The 20,142-nt window shown below is 42.6% G+C and overlaps 1 long non-coding RNA gene across 1 annotated transcript in view; it reads right to left on the bottom strand.

Moving 5' to 3' along the window:
• LOC306829635 overlaps positions 1-214 on the bottom strand; it is a 53,366-nt gene extending 53,152 nt beyond the window's left edge. The window contains exon 1 of the long non-coding RNA XR_013779883.1: positions 6-214. This is a non-coding gene — a long non-coding RNA (uncharacterized lncRNA). The remainder of the gene's footprint in view (positions 1-5) is intronic.
• Positions 215-20,142: the final 19,928 nt, after the last annotated feature.

Here is a 20,142-nt window from a genome sequence, read left to right as displayed (position 1 = left end):
CTCACCTCCTCACACACACACACACACACACACACACACACACACACACACACATTCCCCCACGCTGAGGGTCGGGTGTAGGAAACTCTCAGGTGGAGTTCAACCAAAGGAAGGAGTACGTCGCTTTTATCAGCCTTTATTCAGATAAGTATTTTTCCTCTGTCTTCAGCTTTCGTCACGTTTCCATTTAAATCACATAAAACAAAATTGACCTGGGCACCACATTGAGGATTGAGGGGGGGGGGGGGGGGGGGGGGGGGGGCAGTTGCCCACCCCTGATGTGGATGCACGTGACGGGGTCTGTGATAGAGTTTAACTTGATGGACTTGATCACAGAGCGTCCTGCTGGGGAGAAATGAATGACGTTCAATAAACGGGCTACGCTACAAGCTAGTCACAAATGTGTGAAGTTTGTGTGAAGTTTGATAAAGTGTAAAGACAGAGAGTTTCTCAGATCCCTGCCTGACGGTAAAGTTAAACCTGGACTTTTTCTACAGAAAGGAAGATTGAGGGTTCATCTCACTCGACTGACTGAAAGCAGATATCACACCAGAGGATCAGGCTTTTCTTACTCTGCAGCCTTGTGTGTGTCCGGAGTTTATTCTCAGTCTGACAGAAAGTGAAGAACATGAAAGAGACGTCGGAGTTTTGTTTTCTTGCCCTCAGCTACCTGCCAGCAACACTTCATCTTTCCCTGGAAGTGTTGACGCCATAATGAAAGTTTGTGTGAATCTGTTAAGACACCTCTGAGGGAAATCACACGGGTCACAGTGTGGGTGTGTGTGTGTGTGTGTGTGTGTGTTTCACCCTCAGAGACAGAGAGAGGCTCGACAGGTGGAGATCGTCCTTCTTGTAAACGCAGGAATGATGGTCGTCGTCTCTGCTGTGTTTTTGATCTGACCTTGAATCTCAGCAGCAGGAGGTTTGCTTCTATTCGGGGTTTTTTTGTTGTTGTTTTTTTTTTGGCTTGTAGCTGAATCATTATTATATATAAGGATTCGATTGCATCGCACGTCACCCTGAAACATTCGACTGTTGTTGTTCAGCTAAAGGAAGAATCTCCTGACCTGTGAACCTCTCCCGTGTGTTAAACCAGCGAGCGTGTCTTCATAGTGTGTGTGTGCGTTACACGCTGCCCTTCAGAAACATCCGATGCAAACGCAGTCTTCATTTTTTACTGATACGCCGACCATCGCCATAGCAACCTGCAGCACTCTGACGCCAAAGTCTCATAGAAATATAAAACCTGGATGTAAGCCCGTTAACCTCCTTCAACTACTGTGTGACTTCTGATAATGACCGGTCACTCCGACTCACCACTGATCACTCCCGTTCGACCTCTCAGACTGACATGACAGTCATATCACCAGGACTGCACGCCATCATCATCACATCTGCTCCCACTGCTGTGACCTCCAGAACCTCCACTGGCGCCCAGATCCCCCAAACGAATCAAGGTCAAAAGCCTCGCCGTCACCAAGCGGTCCGGTACGGATCAGTACGGGTTGGTACGGTAGAGCCTGATCCCGTTTGTGTTCCCACAGCTAACAGCGCCATATTTGGTAGGCGGCGTGTTAGCCGGATGCCGATAGCCGCGTCAGCTACGCGATGGCGTGACATGATAGCAGCGTGACACGGTGTGCCCCAAAGACCAACATCCTTAAATCCATCAACTGTCACTGACATGTGACTTACTAAACGCCGCTGCGTTTCAGAGGAGGCTGTGTGCGGCGAGGAGGAATACAGACTGTCTTTAAACACGTTTGTTTTAAAACCATGTTTTGAATATTTCTCTGTAAAATGTCTGGCTGTTTTTAAAAGCTTTATTTAAATACGATGATGTTCTTATTATAATTATTAAAAACAATATTCCCAATGAATGAAAAAGCTGCGTTTTATTCTGATGCTTCGTCCGACGCTGTGACCTCCCACACTGGAACTCCCCTCCGCCTTGAGGAGGAATTCAAAAAGGGGAATCCTCTGATGTGGCGTCCTCGCCATGAGAGCAGCAGATTTCAGCGTGTGGTCGCAGCGAAACACTCGGGCTGTAAGATAAGCTGCTCTCTGTCATGTCTGCAGATCAAGATAACATTAAGGAGAACATGAGAGTGAGTCTTTCAAGTGCACTGTCACTCACAAACACCCAAAGTACCTCTCGTACCTTTTTTTTTTCTTACATGCGTGTGAGCGAGCAAACTGACTAACCTCTGGAAGTTTGGAGATTTTTCCAGCTCAGCAGAATCTGAAGTCACATCTCAGCCATCAGTTCTTTCACTTCGAGAACAGAAGCATTTAACATTTTAATTAAACATGTAAAACACATGGAGTACTTTATTTACCCCGTGTTGGAAGGGGGGGGGGGGGGGGGGGGCATTTTCTAACCTGCCACAAACAGACTCTCTCTTTTTGATCCCGGCCTGCGAGCTTCCTGAGAGCTCTGTGGGGTGAACGTCGAGGACCCTCAGAGGACCAGCTGAGACGGGGACAATGCAGGCTGCTAAAACCTGATGTGACAAATCAGCTCGAGCCAAACGTGGACGATTCATTTAACGTGGGGGGGGGGGGATCGGACAGCTAATCATGCTAAACTCGCCTTCGAAGCTACGAGACACTTTGTGGAAAGATTTTGAAAAAAAATAAAAAATCACCTTCGAAAGAATGAAGTCAGGAACTTTCCTTTTAGACGCCAGAGAGGCAACGGTGGAGCGTTTCATTCATGATGATCACATGGATAACCTCCATACAAACAGAGACAACAGAGAGTTCACATTACAGCAGCACTGTTAAAATCTGATCTGAGATGATCAAGCAGTAGATCCTGCAGAGAAAGGACTTCAAGTGTTTTCAGCATTGACTGCAAAACTAACAAATATTTCATCCCCTCTAAACTGAGTAATGTTTTTATTTGATTTGACTGACTTGATCCTTTTAGCACCACAGATCTGACTGATGGTCCTTCGATCCGGTCTGTGTCATGATTTAGTTTGGGTGTCTTTAGTTCTCATGTTCTCCCTGTGTGTAAGTGATTTATATTTCGTCCTCGTCTTTAGTGTGTTTCCTTGTTTCCTTCTATGTTGTCTATAAGTTTGTTTCCTGTGTTTCTTGTGTTTTTAGGTTTCTAGTTTTGTATTTAGTGTTTCCTGTTTTATTTTGTAATATCTGGTTTAGGTGTGTCTGAAGAGTCTCACCTGTGTCTGATGAGTCTCACCTGTGTCTGATGAGTCTCACCTGTGTCTGATGAGTCTCACCTGTGTCTGATTAGTCTCACCTGTGTCTGAAGAGTCTCACCTGTGTCTGAAGAGTCTCACCTGTGTCTGATGAGTCTCACCTGTGTCTGAAGAGTCTCACCTGTGTCTGATTAGTCTCACCTGTGTCTGATTAGTCTCACCTGTGTCTGAAGAGTCTCACCTGTGTCTGATGAGTCTCACCTGTGTCTGAAGAGTCTCACCTGTGTCTGATTAGTCTCACCTGTGTCTGATTAGTCTCACCTGTGTCTGATGAGTCTCACCTGTGTCTGAAGAGTCTCACCTGTGTCTGATTAGTCTCACCTGTGTCTGATGAGTCTCACCTGTGTCTGATGAGTCTCACCTGTGTCTGAAGAGTCTCACCTGTGTCTGATGAGTCTGATGAGTCTCACCTGTGTCTGATGAGTCTCACCTGTGTCTGATGAGTCTGATGAGTCTCACCTGTGTCTGATGAGTCTCACCTGTGTCTGAAGAGTCTCACCTGTGTCTGAAGAGTCTCACCTGTGTCTGAAGAGTCTCACCTGTGTCTGAAGAGTCTCACCTGTGTCTGAAGAGTCTCACCTGTGTCTGAAGAGTCTCACCTGTGTCTGAAGAGTCTCACCTGTGTCTGATGAGTCTCACCTGTGTCTGAAGAGTCTCACCTGTGTCTGAAGAGTCTCACCTGTGTCTGAAGAGTCTCACCTGTGTCTGATGAGTCTCACCTGTGTCTGATGAGTCTCACCTGTGTCCTTCCCCGTGTTCTCTGCTTTGTTTTTCTCTGCTTTGTTTTATGGATTTATTTGAGTAAGTTTAGTTTTTCCTTTCATTTAATAAATATTTTATTTTTCTGTAAGTGGGTCCTCCTCCCTGTACCTGTTCCCGTCTGGTTGATTATTAATCAGTCTGCTTAGCATTAGCAGCTCCTTTAGGTCCTGTTCTATATTTGAGCTCTTTGGTTTTACTCACTGTCACATGATTTTCTATTCCCAAGAAAATCCTGCTAAAAGTGATAAATCGTTGTTTGAACTGAGACTTGAATTTTACATCACAAACAACATTTTGCGAATCAGGATCGAATGGTCACACTCTCATCAGAGCGAGGGCGAGGAAGTCAACTGGCACCTCTCCAGCTGCCACATCAATTTCCAGATTTGGTCCGCACTGGGACTTGAACCGGCAACCCTCCAGTTCCTAACCTGAGTACCTACAGACACCGTGGCCGACTCTGTGTGAGATTAGAAGTCACAGACCAAGATTTTACCAAGACGGGATCTCTCGATAAGTACGCTTCCTTTTAAGGTGATTTCTTCTGGTGCGAATTTACAAAAACAACTTTGATGCAGAAATCAGTTTATTTTAGGAGGAATTTAAAATGAGCCTATATCAGATTTGGTTTTGTAAGAACTGGTTTGTTTGTTTGTTTGTTGTTTTTTTTTGCAGAGATGTAAATTCTTCACAGACGTCCTGAGTCATATCTTTCTTTAAAGAGCAATCTGCTCTAAATTTGTAACATATAAAATATCCAACTTTCATGATAGAAGTTCTGTTTCGTCACTTAATCAAACCCAGAACAGCAGCTAAAAATAGAAATACATGACTGTGATTTTTTTCCATTTCATTAAATACATTTTCCTTTAAACGTTTCTGTCTTGTCTCTCTTTGCTTCTCTTATATTTCACTGATTTTTTTTATTGTTTACATCAATCTGAAACTGTATTTCTATTATGCTTTAAAAATCTGAGGAAACCAAAAAGAGTAACTCAGGATTTCTGGATTGTGATTTTTTTTATTTATTTATTTTTTTGCAGGAATATCGAGAGCCGCAGCGATTACTGTTGATCTTTTTCTTCTTCTTCACTCCATCGTGGTGCAAAGACAATGACGTGTCAAAGAGACATGAGTGTCTCCTACTGCTGCTGTTGTATGTGCAATAAAAAGAGAGCGTGCAAAAAGAGTGTGTGTGTGTTCTGTGTTGTTAGGGAGTTTATTTGATGTGCATATACAGACGTTTGTGTTGTGCTTTATGTGACGTCCTCGTGTCCAGAGAGACGATACGAGCAACGAGCTTATTACCTCGGGGAGAGACAAACGCTGCTCTTATTGGAGGTTTAGCATGATACAAGGCTACAGACCTGCGATTGTATTTAACACGTTGCAGACAAAGACTTTGCAGTTTGAGTTTCATCACCTCCTATCACCGAGCGATCACAGACGCGTGCCTCATCTTGTGAAGACTTTAAAATCGATCAAACATGATTTCCTGCAGGGCCGTTTGGAGGTCCTTTTTATTCTTGCATGTGTCGTCCTCAATCGGACCCAAACCGCTCTCGACGTTCTGAGCATGCTCCATAGAGCCCAAGGACAGAAGTCATAGTAAATGACCTAATCGTGCTTTAACTGTGCTACTCCTCTCTGCCCGCCCACGTTTCCCAAAGATGAACACAATGGGCTTAATTTAGAGCGTTCAGACAGCAGAGGAGGTGAAACCGAGGCGAAGAGTTGTCTGTGTCTGACAGCTCAGAGAGGATGCTCGTTTCTGACCAGACGAGCCAGTTCAGCCCGAAGGTGTGGACGGAGACGTCTCCAGCTGAGAGAAAAGCCTTTGGACTCTGACGAGACACCTTAAAGAAGGAACGTCCTTCTGTCTGACAGTCTTTGCCCTGCGATCGTTCTTTCAGCTTTACATCTGACGTTTGCAGGACTTATGACGGAAACTCTCTGGCGTTGTCAGCTTCTGTGGAGCATCAAGAACAAGTCAAGCAACCGTCCTTTCAACTGCAAAACACACTCGGACAAAAAAAAAAATTTTTTGTGCACTTGTCTTACGGGCAACAAAACTGATAATTTGATAATTTGACGGCAGCCAGCAGAGAGATTTGTGAAAGTAAAGGAATCTGTTTGGAAAGGAGATATTGATTATGGGTCTTTGCACAAGCAAGTCCACGGTCACCCTGAATCCAAGCACCTTAACGCTGAATACAGACCGAGCCAGCCGAGCGACGGGGAAGCAAGTCAGCCCTGATGGGACCCCGATTCTGGACAAGGGCATCCTGATGGTTCAGCCCGCCAAGAGCAAAGCGGAGGGCGGAGGAGGTGCAGGTATAGGAGGCTGGACAAAGACAGGCGGGGTGGTCAACCACACCTCCAAGGGCTACCTGGAGCTGGGGGGAAAGGGAGGAGGAGAGGTGGAGGCGCACACCTCCCATGAGGTGGAGGAGGAAGAGGAGGAGGAGGAGGAGGTGGAGGAGCTGATCAACCTGTCAGACACCAGTCTGAGGAGCGAGTTCCTGGAGTAGAGAGGAGGATGTGCTGTTTTTACCATCTGGTTGTTGTGATTACTGAAAGATTTTAAATAAAGTTTTTTTTTGATTTTTGAATCCTGATGTGTTTTCTTCAGTTTAATTACTTTAGTTTAGAAGTTTGTTACAAAAAGGATATAACGCCATCATTTTTTTAAGAGGCAGCTTGTGACATTTAACTTTACTAACACAGAAATCGAGGACACAAATACATAAATAAATAAAACAACTTTTTGTTGTGTTTCAGATTAATAGTTTACATAAAAGGTTCCAGGGTACAAACTTCTGAAAGAAGCTGTCTGGTTTCATTAATCTTACAAGACGTAGAATTTTATAAAAATGTTTTCATAAATAAATTTAAAAAATATATATATTTTTTTGTTGTTGAGTGCTTACGTTACTTAAACTATTTTCAAGCGTGATCAAAACCAGAGAAATCCTTAATTATATAGTAGAGTAGTAATGGAACGCGTCTTTTCACGGCGACCACCTTGAGAGACAAACAAAATGCTTATCGTTGCCATGGAAACACCAGATGTTAGGTCAAAGCCTGCTGCATAGGAAAGCAGGAACTGCTATAGTGTTGATGCATGTCCTGCTGTGATTAAAAAAAAAATAATAATAAAAAAGTGATGTAAATGATAGCTGGAGGCATCGTCGTAAACATACTGTCTTCTTCTCGAGGTCATTTTTTGTCATTGCAGTTTTGAATATGTGCAATTTAAATACATGTAGTATGCAGGTCCCTTTGAAAACTTCCAACTACTGGTGTGACGTGTATACTACAGCGTGGAACCGTGTGTTTTCAAAACGTTCTTGTCTGAAAGTGAGAAGAAAAAAAACAGACTCTGTGAACTTCAAATACTCTGAGTGTTTCAGATATGCTGTCCATCTTTATACACAGGGTATGGGATATGTAAGATCGCTGCATCATATATAGACTGGTATAGTGATGACGTATTTTTGTAGGCCAACCCAAAAAAATTGCGCCGGTGGTTCCTACGAAAATTCGCCTATGGGATTGCATTGGATTTTAGATCATTGCAGAAAATTATCTCTGTGTCAAACACACATTTCTGATGCTGTTTAGTTCAGCTAGATAATCTTTACAGATGAACATCATTTATATGAAGTTTGAAGAGTTAATGCAGCCGAGAAAAGTAAAAAGCTAACGTTATGCTACAAGCTAACTACACCGCGGTCGGTGTATGATGACGTCACGACCGTTATGCTTCATCGATCTAATCATCGGATTTGACTTTAAGGAGGATTAGGGAGAGAGTTTCCAGCGTGATGATGTTTAATGTCTCCATGACAACCACTGTAGTTTCAGTTAGCTACTCGTTAGCAACCGCCGTTTTAAAGTTCGCGTAAAAACTTTAAAATTCACAAGCGGGGGTCTTAGCTAACGTAGTTTATCTCGTCTAACAAAACGTCAACATCTCTTCAGCTTGTGTTAACCACAGGTCTTATTTCAGGCATCAAACCCAGTAGTGCCCAACCAGTCGATCGCAGTCTACTGGTCGACCGTGGACTGGTTCCAAGTTAACCGCGAGTCAACGTAAATATTGCGCAATCACAGCCGGCGCAACATCGCGAGGAGGGTCCTCGGAGGGTCTGAGTGCTCAGCCACGCATCTCCAAGATTTTGTAATGACCCAGACGTCTTCACGCCGACCGTGTTGCGATTATTGTATGCAGAGCGAGATATGTATCGTAAGATATGCATGACAGGAAGTTGACAGCTGTCAACAGTAGCTAGCAGCTAGCGCTCAGAGCGTTTACACACTCCCAAACTTAACGTGTGCGTATGTGTGTGTGTGAAGCAGGGGAGGGGATGTGATGTGACGTAAAGGAGGGAGGGGATGTGATGTAAAGGAGGGAGGGAGGGGATGTGATGTAAAGGAGGGAGGGAGGGGATGTGACGTAAAGGAGGGAGGGGATGTGATGTAAAGGAGTCAGGGAGGGGATGTGACGTAAAGGAGGGAGGGGATGTGATGTAAAGGAGGGAGGGAGGGGATGTGACGTAAAGGAGGGAGGGGATGTGATGTGACGTAAAGGAGGGAGGGGATGTGATGTGACGTAAAGGAGGGAGGGGATGTGATGTGACGTAAAGGAGGGAGGGAGGGGATGTGACGTAAAGGAGTCAGGGAGGGGATGTGATGTAAAGGAGGGAGGGATGTGATGTAAAGGAGGGAGGGATGTGATGTAAAGGAGGGAGGGATGTGATGTAAAGGAGGGAGGGGATGTGATGTGACGTAAAGGAGGGAGGGGATGTGATGTAAGGGAGGGAGGGATGTGATGTAAAGGAGGGAGGGGATGTGATGTAAAGGAGGGAGGGGATGTGATGTGACGTAAAGGAGGGAGGGGATGTGATGTAAAGGAGGGAGGGATGTGATGTAAAGGAGGGAGGGGATGTGATGTAAAGGAGGGAGGGGATGTGATGTAAGGGAAGGAGGGAGAAACTGGACTTCAAATACTCTGAGTGTTTCAGATATGTTGTCCATCTTTATACACAGGGTATGGGATATGTAAGATCGCTGCATCATATATAGACTGGTATAGTGATGACGTATCTTTGTAGGCCAACCCAAAAAAATTGCGCCGGTGGTTCCTACGAAAATTCGCCTATGGGATTGCATTGGATTTTAGATCATTGCAGAAAATTATCTCTGTGTCAAACACACATTTCTGATGTGTAGCTGTTTAGTTCAGCTGGATAATCTTTACAGATGAACATCATTTATATGAAGTTTGAAGAGTTAATGCAGCCGAGAGAAGTAAAAAGCTAACGTTATGCTACAAGCTAACTACACCGCGGTCGGTGTATGATGACGTCACGACCGTTATGCTTCATCGATCTAATCATCGGATTTGACTTTAAGGAGGATTAGGGAGAGAGTTTCCAGCGTGATGATGTTTAATGTCTCCATGACAACCACTGTAGTTTCAGTTAGCTACTCGTTAGCAACCGCCGTTTTAAAGTTCGCGTAAAAACTTTAAAATTCACAAGCGGGGGTCTTAGCTAACGTAGTTTATCTCGTCTAACAAAACGTCAACATCTCTTCAGCTTGTGTTAACCACAGGTCTTATTTCAGGCATCAAACCCAGTAGTGCCCAACCAGTCGATCGCAGTCTACTGGTCGACCGTGGACTGGTTCCAAGTTAACCGCGAGTCAACGTAAATATTGCGCAATCACAGCCGGCGCAACATCGCGAGGAGGGTCCTCGGAGGGTCTGAGTGCTCAGCCACGCATCTCCAAGATTTTGTAATGACCCAGACGTCTTCACGCCGACCGCGTTGCGATTATTGTATACAGAGCGAGATATGTATCGTAAGATATGTATGACAGGAAGTTGACAGCTGTCAACAGTAGCTAGCAGCTAGCGCTCAGAGCGTTTACACACTCCCAAACTTAACGTGTGCGTATGTGTGTGTGTGAAGCAGGGGAGGGGATGTGATGTGACGTAAAGGAGGGAGGGGATGTGATGTAAAGGAGGGAGGGAGGGGATGTGATGTGACGTAAAGGAGGGAGGGGATGTGATGTAAAGGAGGGAGGGAGGGGATGTGATGTGACGTAAAGGAGGGAGGGAGGGGATGTGACGTAAAGGAGTCAGGGAGGGATGTGATGTAAAGGAGGGAGGGGATGTGATGTAAAGGAGGGAGGGGATGTGATGTAAAGGAGGGAGGGATGTGATGTGACGTAAAGGAGGGAGGGGATGTGATGTAAAGGAGGGAGGGGATGTGATGTAAGGGAGGGAGGGATGTGATGTAAAGGAGGGAGGGAGGGGATGTGATGTAAAGGAGGGAGGGGATGTGATGTGACGTAAAGGAGGGAGGGGATGTGATGTAAAGGAGGGAGGGGATGTGATGTAAAGGAGGGAGGGGATGTGATGTGACGTAAAGGAGGGAGGGGATGTGATGTGACGTAAAGGAGGGAGGGGATGTGATGTAAAGGAGGGAGGGGATGTGATGTAAAGGAGGGAGGGGATGTGATGTAAGGGAGGGAGGGGATGTGATGTAAAGGAGGGAGGGAGGGGATGTGACGTAAAGGAGTCAGGGAGGGATGTGATGTAAGGGAGGGAGGGGATGTGATGTAAGGGAGGGAGGGATGTGATGTAAAGGAGGGAGGGGATGTGACGTAAAGGAGTCAGGGAGGGATGTGATGTAAGGGAGGGAGGGATGTGATGTAAAGGAGGGAGGGGATGTGATGTAAAGGAGGGAGGGGATGTGATGTAAGGGAGGGAGGGGATGTGATGTAAGGGAGGGAGGGGATGTGATGTAAGGGAGGGAGGGGATGTGATGTAAGGGAGGGAGGGATGTGATGTAAAGGAGGGAGGGGATGTGATGTAAAGGAGGGAGGGGATGTGATGTAAAGGAGGGAGGGGATGTGATGTAAGGGAGGGAGGGGATGTGATGTAAAGGAGGGAGGGGATGTGATGTGACGTAAAGGAGGGAGGGGATGTGATGTAAGGGAGGGAGGGGATGTGATGTAAGGGAGGGAGGGATGTGATGTAAAGGAGGGAGGGGATGTGATGTAAGGGAGGGAGGGGATGTGATGTAAGGGAGGGAGGGGATGTGATGTAAGGGAGGGAGGGGATGTGATGTAAGGGAGGGAGGGATGTGATGTAAAGGAGGGAGGGGATGTGATGTAAAGGAGGGAGGGGATGTGATGTGACGTAAAGGAGGGAGGGGATGTGATGTAAAGGAGGGAGGGGATGTGATGTAAAGGAGGGAGGGGATGTGATGTAAGGGAGGGAGGGATGTGATGTAAAGGAGGGAGGGGATGTGATGTAAAGGAGGGAGGGGATGTGATGTAAGGGAAGGAGGGAGAAACTGGACTGGTAGATCACAGGAAGTTGGCTACTTGAAAAGTAGATCTTGGGTCAAAAAAGGTCGGGCACCCCTGATCTGACCACAAACCCCTTTCAAATCCACATGGACTCTTAGAGTTAGGAACCCATGGCGCTAAAATGCTAACTCACATCCGGTTTTAGGACTCATAGAAATTACAAAATAAAACAGGAAAGACTAAACAATCAACACTCGGACACTTTTAACACACGAGATAAATAAACTGACGACTAAACAAGAGAAAACCATGACAGCCTATGTGGTGGCACGCTGGTTTTACCTTCAAAGAAAATCCACCGCAGTGCTTCTCCAGTTGCATCACTGCTGTTTTCTGAGCCACAGCTTTATCGTGATTGCTGTCAGCTGAGGGGAAACCTCAGTTTGTTCTGTATGATGTGGAAATTAGTAATATTCACTGTTTGGATCAGACTTATTATCTGCTTGAGGAATGGAGTGACCTTTTTGAGTTTTAGTCATGTTATTCCTCTCACACAACAACTCAGGGGAAAACGGTTTCCCTACCTCCACTTTTATTTGATCTCAAAAAAAAAAGAGAAAAGGTTATAAGGTGGTTGCCATATGATTCATGTTATCAGCAACATCTGTTTTAGTTTTTTTTTTTTTTTTTCCACCTAGAAAAGTGAGTCGAATTAAGATGGTGTTTGATGTGTTAATTAAGATAATAACATCCTGTTTGGGCTTTTGTACGCCACTGAAAAAAGATTCTACCTAACGCAAAAACATTGAATTAAACAATAACATTTCATTAAGTGTAATATCAGTCAATCAATCTTTATTTGTATTCATAACAGGTGTTATCTCTTTGCACTTTACAGTGTAGTTTCTCACGTCCTCCTCCTTTGACGATGATGTGTAGATGATGAAGAAATATCCGCTGACACTGTAATATAAAAAAAATATTTACAAAGACAAGAAACAGCATCAGTCCAGGTTAGCCATGTTACCTGGGAGAGTCACCAGCCAAGTGTGATCCAAAGAAAAGACCCTGGTATTTATACAGTGTTGGTCAAAACAACATCAGGACATTTACGACTCTATTTAGGCTTTGATCATTCAGGTGTGCATCTCCTACAGTCCTGCACCCCCTGTGGTTCCTCAGGACATGTGACTTCAAAGGTTATACAGGTCACCATGAGGTGACTTCTTATCTCCCCCAGTGTATCCTAAGAGTCTGTTCTCACTTCAATACCAAACTGTTTATCTATCACAGTCTTTAAGGAATGACCCCAAATAGACCCCTTCATTGTCTTTGATGTTAACAAATCTCTAACTTAAAGAACATCATTTGTCCCACCAACAGCTCACATGTTTTAACAGCATACTTACACTGCACATACTTGTTCATATAACATTGTGTCGCATGTAAAATACACTTCATATTCCCCCCTTCAAGACTTTAGTCTCGAAAAAGAATAACACACAAAATACTTATGACATAACCCTCTGATCATGACTCACCTTAAAATGTGCAGAGTGTGAGAGCGAAAAACCCATCGAGCAGACATCTTTCAAATACCATCATTCAATCTAGACTCTCTCTACGGCCCCACTGCCCATGGCAACCACTTTTCAGTACTCTTAAATCAATTAAAATACAAACAAAAGCAAACTACTTTATTGGATAATATATAAATGCACTATAAGAACCTCAGAAATAAAAACTTTTGATTTGTTCAAAGTCAGGCTGGTCGACCCATCGAACCCTTCAATGAACCTGAGGTCTTAATATATACATCTGACACAGTTCCCCAAAACATCAATACTAACTCTAAATAATAGATCCCACTAAAACATCTACTGTAAAATACTAAAGAATAATCAATAACACTTGAACAGATATATCAAAATGTTGCTTTTTAGGTGTATCAGCTTCTTCCACAATAGGACTGTAAAGATTGTCCATTCAAGAACTCCCATCATGCTCTCCTCATTCAGTCCACTGTCCATCAGGATGTCCTCATTCAGTCCACTGTCCATCAGGATCTCCTCATTCAGTCCACTGTCCATCAGGATGTCCTCATTCAGTCCACTGTCCATCAGGATGTCCTCATTCAGTCCACTGTCCATCAGGATGTCCTCATTCAGTCCACTGTCCATCAGGATGTCGTCCACTCGCCTACATTTGAACTTTCACATCCTTTAGGCTGAAGGAATCTCTGGACAGTCCATCATGCTCACACTGGTCTCCCCAAGTACCATCCTATGGAGAGAAATCACAAACCAGTATCTTTGCACAACAAAAGCATCAACAATATAATCATTTCATAACAGATGTTCTCATGATCCCCGTGTATGATTAAAACATATTTCAATGTCCCCCCTTTATCTATACAGTCACTATTCAATTCAATCCTATGCATTGCCGATTTTAATACACCAGTCATTTTTCACCAACACCTTGGCTTTGCAGATGATGTTATTTCTCTATTTTATTATTTCTATTTTTATCCTCTTGTTTTAGTCACTATTTTATTCTCTATTGAATTTTATTCAAAAACTCTTCACCATTTGTAACTTCACACAACAAAAACGTATCAACAGAAACTAAAACTTTAACAGCAGAAAACTTATCAACAGACTGAACATCAACATTCTCCAAAAAATATTTCAAACAGATTGTAATCTTTAACTTCCCCCCTTGCACATGAACTAATCATGGGCCTTCATCAGAGTAGCAGATCTTAGAGTGCTACCATCAGCCTTTCACTTCATCTCCACAGAGCTCAAGTGACCCTCAGTCAGAGGCATAAAGAATACCAAATATTCTTACAAGTAAAAACATCCTTCCTTCATTAAAATCTCCCTGAAGTCAAAGTTAAAGTCCCAGTTTAAAATGCACTCAAATGAAAGTAAAAACCAACTCACTGAAAATCTACTTTAAGTAAAAGTAACCTAACACTGTCTCTTTTCATTTATTGTTAATTGAAAACAAATGTTTGCAAAAATGTGTCCTACAAATATCCTTTTTACTCTTTTCACCAAAACAAAATATCAAATCTCCTCTCAGTCTCCTCTCAGTCTCTCAGTCTCCTCTCAGTCTCTCAGTCTCCTCTCAGTCTCCTCTCAGTCTCTCAGTCTCCTCTCAGTCTCTCAGTCTCCTCTCAGTCTCTCAGTCTCTCAGTCTCCTCTCAGTCTCTCAGTCTCCTCTCAGTCTCCTCTCAGTCTCTCAGTCTCCTCTCAGTCTCTCAGTCTCCTCTCAGTCTCTCAGTCTCTCAGTCTCCTCTCAGTCTCTCAGTCTCTCAGTCTCCTCTCAGTCTCTCAGTCTCCTCTCAGTCTCCTCTCAGTCTCCTCTCAGTCTCTCAGTCTCCTCTCAGTCTCTCAGTCTCCTCTCAGTCTCCTCTCAGTCTCTCAGTCTCCTCTCAGTCTCCTCTCAGTCTCCTCTCAGTCTCTCAGTCTCCTCTCAGTCTCTCAGTCTCCTCTCAGTCTCCTCTCAGTCTCTCAGTCTCCTCTCAGTCTCCTCTCAGTCTCTCAGTCTCCTCTCAGTCTCTCAGTCTCCTCTCAGTCTCCTCTCAGTCTCTCAGTCTCCTCTCAGTCTCCTCTCAGTCTCCTCTCAGTCTCCTCTCAGTCTCTCAGTCTCCTCTCAGTCTCCTCTCAGTCTCTCAGTCTCTCAGTCTCCTCTCAGTCTCCTCTCAGTCTCCTCTCAGTCTCCTCTCAGTCTCTCAGTCTCCTCTCAGTCTCTCAGTCTCTCAGTCTCCTCTCAGTCTCTCAGTCTCCTCTCAGTCTCCTCTCAGTCTCTCAGTCTCTCAGTCTCCTCTCAGTCTCCTCTCAGTCTCTCAGTCTCTCAGTCTCCTCTCAGTCTCCTCTCAGTCTCTCAGTCTCCTCTCAGTCTCCTCTCAGTCTCTCAGTCTCTCAGTCTCCTCTCAGTCTCCTCTCAGTCTCTCAGTCTCCTCTCAGTCTCTCAGTCTCTCAGTCTCCTCTCAGTCTCCTCTCAGTCTCCTCTCAGTCTCTCAGTCTCCTCTCAGTCTCCTCTCAGTCTCTCAGTCTCCTCTCAGTCTCTCAGTCTCCTCTCAGTCTCTCAGTCTCTCAGTCTCTCAGTCTCTCAGTCTCCTCTCAGTCTCCTCTCAGTCTCTCAGTCTCTCAGTCTCCTCTCAGTCTCTCAGTCTCTCAGTCTCCTCTCAGTCTCTCAGTCTCTCAGTCTCCTCTCAGTCTCTCAGTCTCTCAGTCTCCTCTCAGTCTCCTCTCATGTCCTCGCAGATTTAGGACTCAATCCTTCTTTTGATCAAATCCACATCTCTGCTTCCTAGATCCATTCTCAGCACTTACTTATCTCCTTCTTTCTACTTCATCACATCCACCAACATCTTCATCACTTTCTTTTACCTTTACCTTTACATATTCCTATTTAAAGGAAAACAAGAAACTTTCATCCTCTTACTTTTTACCCTCATAACTCCTTTTTACAACATTCACAAACTTTTCCACTAGTTTTACTTTTCAAACTGTTCCCTTTTTGAATAGATATGTATCTATGTGTTTGTAATTTTTAAATTTTAGAGCAGGTGACATCATCATTAAAGTTAAACAGACTTCTGAGATAGTTTCAAACAAACAAATATCTTTACTGATCACAATGTTCAGACCTACATTTACACTCAAAGTTCAGAACAAGTTATCTTCATGATGAGCTAAGCTGAACCTTAGGTCTACCACTCTTCTGGATTACTTAACCTATTTTCTTAAACTATTAAAGCACACAGTACAAATACTCAACTTAGCATGAGGCATTTGTGCTACAATGAACTTCTTCCAAAGCTTAGCTGACTAGTAGCTCTGGACTCCAGTACACTAAAGATATCTTGGACACTGGTGTCATAAATAGTTGATGACTAGTATCACTCAGCACATCCACCTGACAGCCTTCTGGTGTACACCTTATTGTGCAATTCATCTTACATAAAGCATCTCTTCCTAAAAGTGCAATAGGTGTATGTTCTAACACCAATATAGGTATTAGTATTTTTACAATGTCTATAACACAGCTCAATTGGTTATGTGAGAGGAATCAGCTGTTTCACAATCTGCCTTCTAATAGTTGATCTTTACTTTTAATTCTATTTTTTAATCTTGTTCTGACCCTGACACTACCTGCTGACACCCCCCTTTCGAGTCTTCTGGGCACCACTAAAACCCTTGGCTCTGGGCTTCTGTAAGGATTCACAGAGATCAGCTGAAACTTCCTCTGATGCTTCCTCTGAAGCCTCCTCTGAAACCTCCTCTGAAGCCTCCTCTGAAGCCTCCTCTTGTCCTGTAACAATTATGAGCAACATGTCCAAACAAGCCACAATTATAACATAAATCTGGAGGCTGTTGAAAATTTCCTCCTCTTCCTCTGCCATAATTTCTCTGACCTCTTCCTGTCCATGTTTGTGGTTGGCCACAATCTAACTGTGAAAAAGAAACATTATGGACCATAGGTGTAGACAGGACTGGTTGAAACTGTATCTGTCCCTTCTGGGGTTGATGTGATATTTGATTTGGTTGAGGCTGACTCTGCACAACAACAGCTTCTTTCTTCTCTTTCTTCTTATTATCCACCAGCTGTATTTGATTACATTTTCTGAGGATCTCCTCATCCTGTTCTTTCTGCTCATGCTCCTTTTTCCTTCTTTCTTTTGAGGCTTCTAACAATTTCTGTCCCTCAGTTTCAAACATCTGCAGAATGCCAAGTTCAGTTTGTCTTTTCTCCTTACGCCTTTTCCCTTTCCTTCCTTTCTTCTGATTAACTTTATAAGTGGACACAAGAACCTGCATTGTTCTAATCCCATCTGGGTTCAAAGTCCCTTCTTTCGGCCAGAGTTGGTCAAAGTCAGACCAACGTTTGCTCCATTTTTGTGATATTTTTGCAATATTTTTAACAAGTGGATTATTCCTCTGAACAACATCCACAGAAGTGACTGCTTGTGTAATTTTGGTGCTCATCTTTGACATTAGACTGATCCTCTTATTTCACTGAAATGTAAATCAAACAACGTTAATCAAAAACTAGATAGACAGATTATTGAAAAATCGAAAGCATCTAGTATCAACATACCAGACGTATAAGACTATAGCACTCTGCTACCACACTTAAAAACAACTCCAAAAAGAGACACTCTTCCTACTATGAAAGTACGATTGCTTCTGTATCACCTAACGCATCTAATCACATCCAATTATCTCACTATGGAAATAGAGTCAATGTTCCATCTCAAGACAAACACATCAAACTAAACCTTCCTCAGATAATGAAACCAACATTCACAGCATGTGAATCAAATCAACTTTCCAACACAATAAGCAATCAAACCAACGCTGCTTCATTAATTAATCAAATGCATCAGTTAATCAGTCTGTTGCCAAGATTCCTCCTAAAAATGACCCTTTAATCTACCATCATCCTACATGCAAAAACAAACCACACATATCATAAACTACTAGTTTACAAATGTATGCGCTCAGAGATAAATGCAGGTGTGTGTTGAAAGAGTTTATGAATAAACTCATACTGGCCTTGATCAAGCTGGATTCAGAATCCCTCTGTGTTGTTATCTGCAAAGCTTCAGTGTCCATGAATCACTGCATGCTGTCCTCTCATCTGCCACTGTTTCTACTCCAGCTCTCATACCACAATAGAAAACAGAAGGTTCATGTCTTAATCACTCTAAAGTCCTATATAAAACGCAATATTTCAAACTTCAGATATAAAACAACAGATAATTCAATATTGAAAAATAAAAGTGAACTCAAAACTAAAAAAAAACTATTATAATTGTTTGTTTTAAAGAAGTGTGACACAGTGTAGCTTTATTTTATGTTCATCATTAATGTTAGTGTACTTTTAATTGAATTATTTTACCAATAAGATAAAAGTAAGCAAACAATGTTTGAATAGTTCAATGATTATTTATTTCCCAAAAATAATAAACTAATTTCTTTTTTTTTTTTTTAAATTGAGTGGGTCATTTTCAGAATGTGGAATAACTGTGTAGATTCTTAAAGTTTAATCTCGGGTGAAATTGATCTTTTCTTAATCTTATTTTATATTTAAACCCCTAAAGAACATATCATTCACTCTGATCTCTCCTTAACTAACAAAGGGGGAAAAAAGGAATGGGCTCTCTCTCCTCCCTCAGAAGCAGAAAACTCCCTGACTTTATTTAAAGCACCTCACGTTGCTCCACTTCCAGTATGAGCTGACCATCACAGAGTGAGCATCCTGTCTAAAGATCCTCTTAAAGTCAGATCAAACCAACACCACAAAAAGTGATCACACAAACAAACAAACAAAAACAAGACAGAAACCACACACCAATAGATCAGCCTAAACACATTTTAACACAGACACATACACACAGACATTACACAGGCCTTTACACACAACTTAAACAAACACACAGACTATTCTGCAGACTACATTCTCACACACAAACACCAAAAGTGCTTTTTATGTTACTTTAAAGTTTTTTATATTCTACGATTTTTCTCTAATGTATCAACAAAATTTCACTGTTGCCACATTTTTCTTTTCTTTTTTCCTCCATGCTTTCGACCCACACTTTTTTACCTCTACATACTTTCACTTTACCCATATTTTAGTCTTTTAACTCTTTCCTTTTTTGTACGTTACTCCTTGACTATACGTTTATTTTATATCTTTTAGTTACAACCCTCATAATTCAGTGACTTTCACCCAGAAGCTGATATACACATGTCTTACTGTAATCAAGATCTGGGCCCTGATTCACACTCTTGCATAGTTTCCTTATTACTAGTTCTGCTATACGAACATTAACTCTTTCCTCTATTCCTCTACTTTATCACCAAAGTTTTACTTTTCACAACTTATTTTTAAATGATTTTATACTGCATGCTTTTTACAAACTTCTTACTTTTACTTACTTTTTAGAGCACCATTTCACACTGCATACTCTTTCCAACTTTATACTTCTTAAGTATCTGCACTTTACTCCTTAAGTGATCTTTGATTACTTTAACTCTCTTTTGAACTTTTTGTTTTATTTTATTCCAATTTTCATGACTAAAATTATTTTTTTTTACGCCAATTAACTTTTCTCTCTATATACATATATATATTCAAAACATATATATTTTCCTTCTTTCTTGTTTCCCATGTGTAACCCCTTTGAAACTCCATACATAAATCCCCAAAACAGCATATTTAAATTCTTAAACAGCATTAGAGCCTGTTTTAAATCCCATAAACACCATAAAACCCCTTTTTGAACCCCAAAACAACATCAAAGCATATTTTAAATCCCAAAAAACCCATGTTTCAACCCTTTCCTTTTAACTCTTCAAACCCCATAAACCTCATGTTTAACCCTTTATTCTGAACCCCTTTTCATTTTTCATTTTAAACCCCATAAGTCCCCAATTTAGACTCTTTTCACTCCAAGTCCTTTGACAGTGGAGCCAGCACAACTACCTCAACAAAACCATCAGCACTCTGACATGTGTGACAAAACACTCACCCAAAACGCTGCAGAAATGAAGAAGCTTCAGTTGTGGCTGAAAAAACGCTCCAAACTGATCCTGCCGACAACGCCAAAAATGTAGTTTCTCACGTCCTCCTCCTTTGACGATGATGTGTAGATGATGAAGAAACATCCGCTGACACTGACTTGCATGTAATATAAGACATTTATTTACAAAGACAAGAAACAGCATCAGTCCAGGTTAGCCATGTTACCTGGGAGAGTCACCAGCCAAGTGTGATCCCTCATGAACAAAGAAAAGACTCTAGT

Source organism: Symphodus melops, assembly GCF_947650265.1.
Source record: "Symphodus melops genome assembly, chromosome: 9".
Taxonomy (NCBI): Eukaryota; Metazoa; Chordata; class Actinopteri; order Labriformes; family Labridae; genus Symphodus; species Symphodus melops.
The sequence above is the reverse complement of the archived record's forward strand: the minus strand, read 5'-3'. Positions and strand labels throughout refer to the sequence as shown.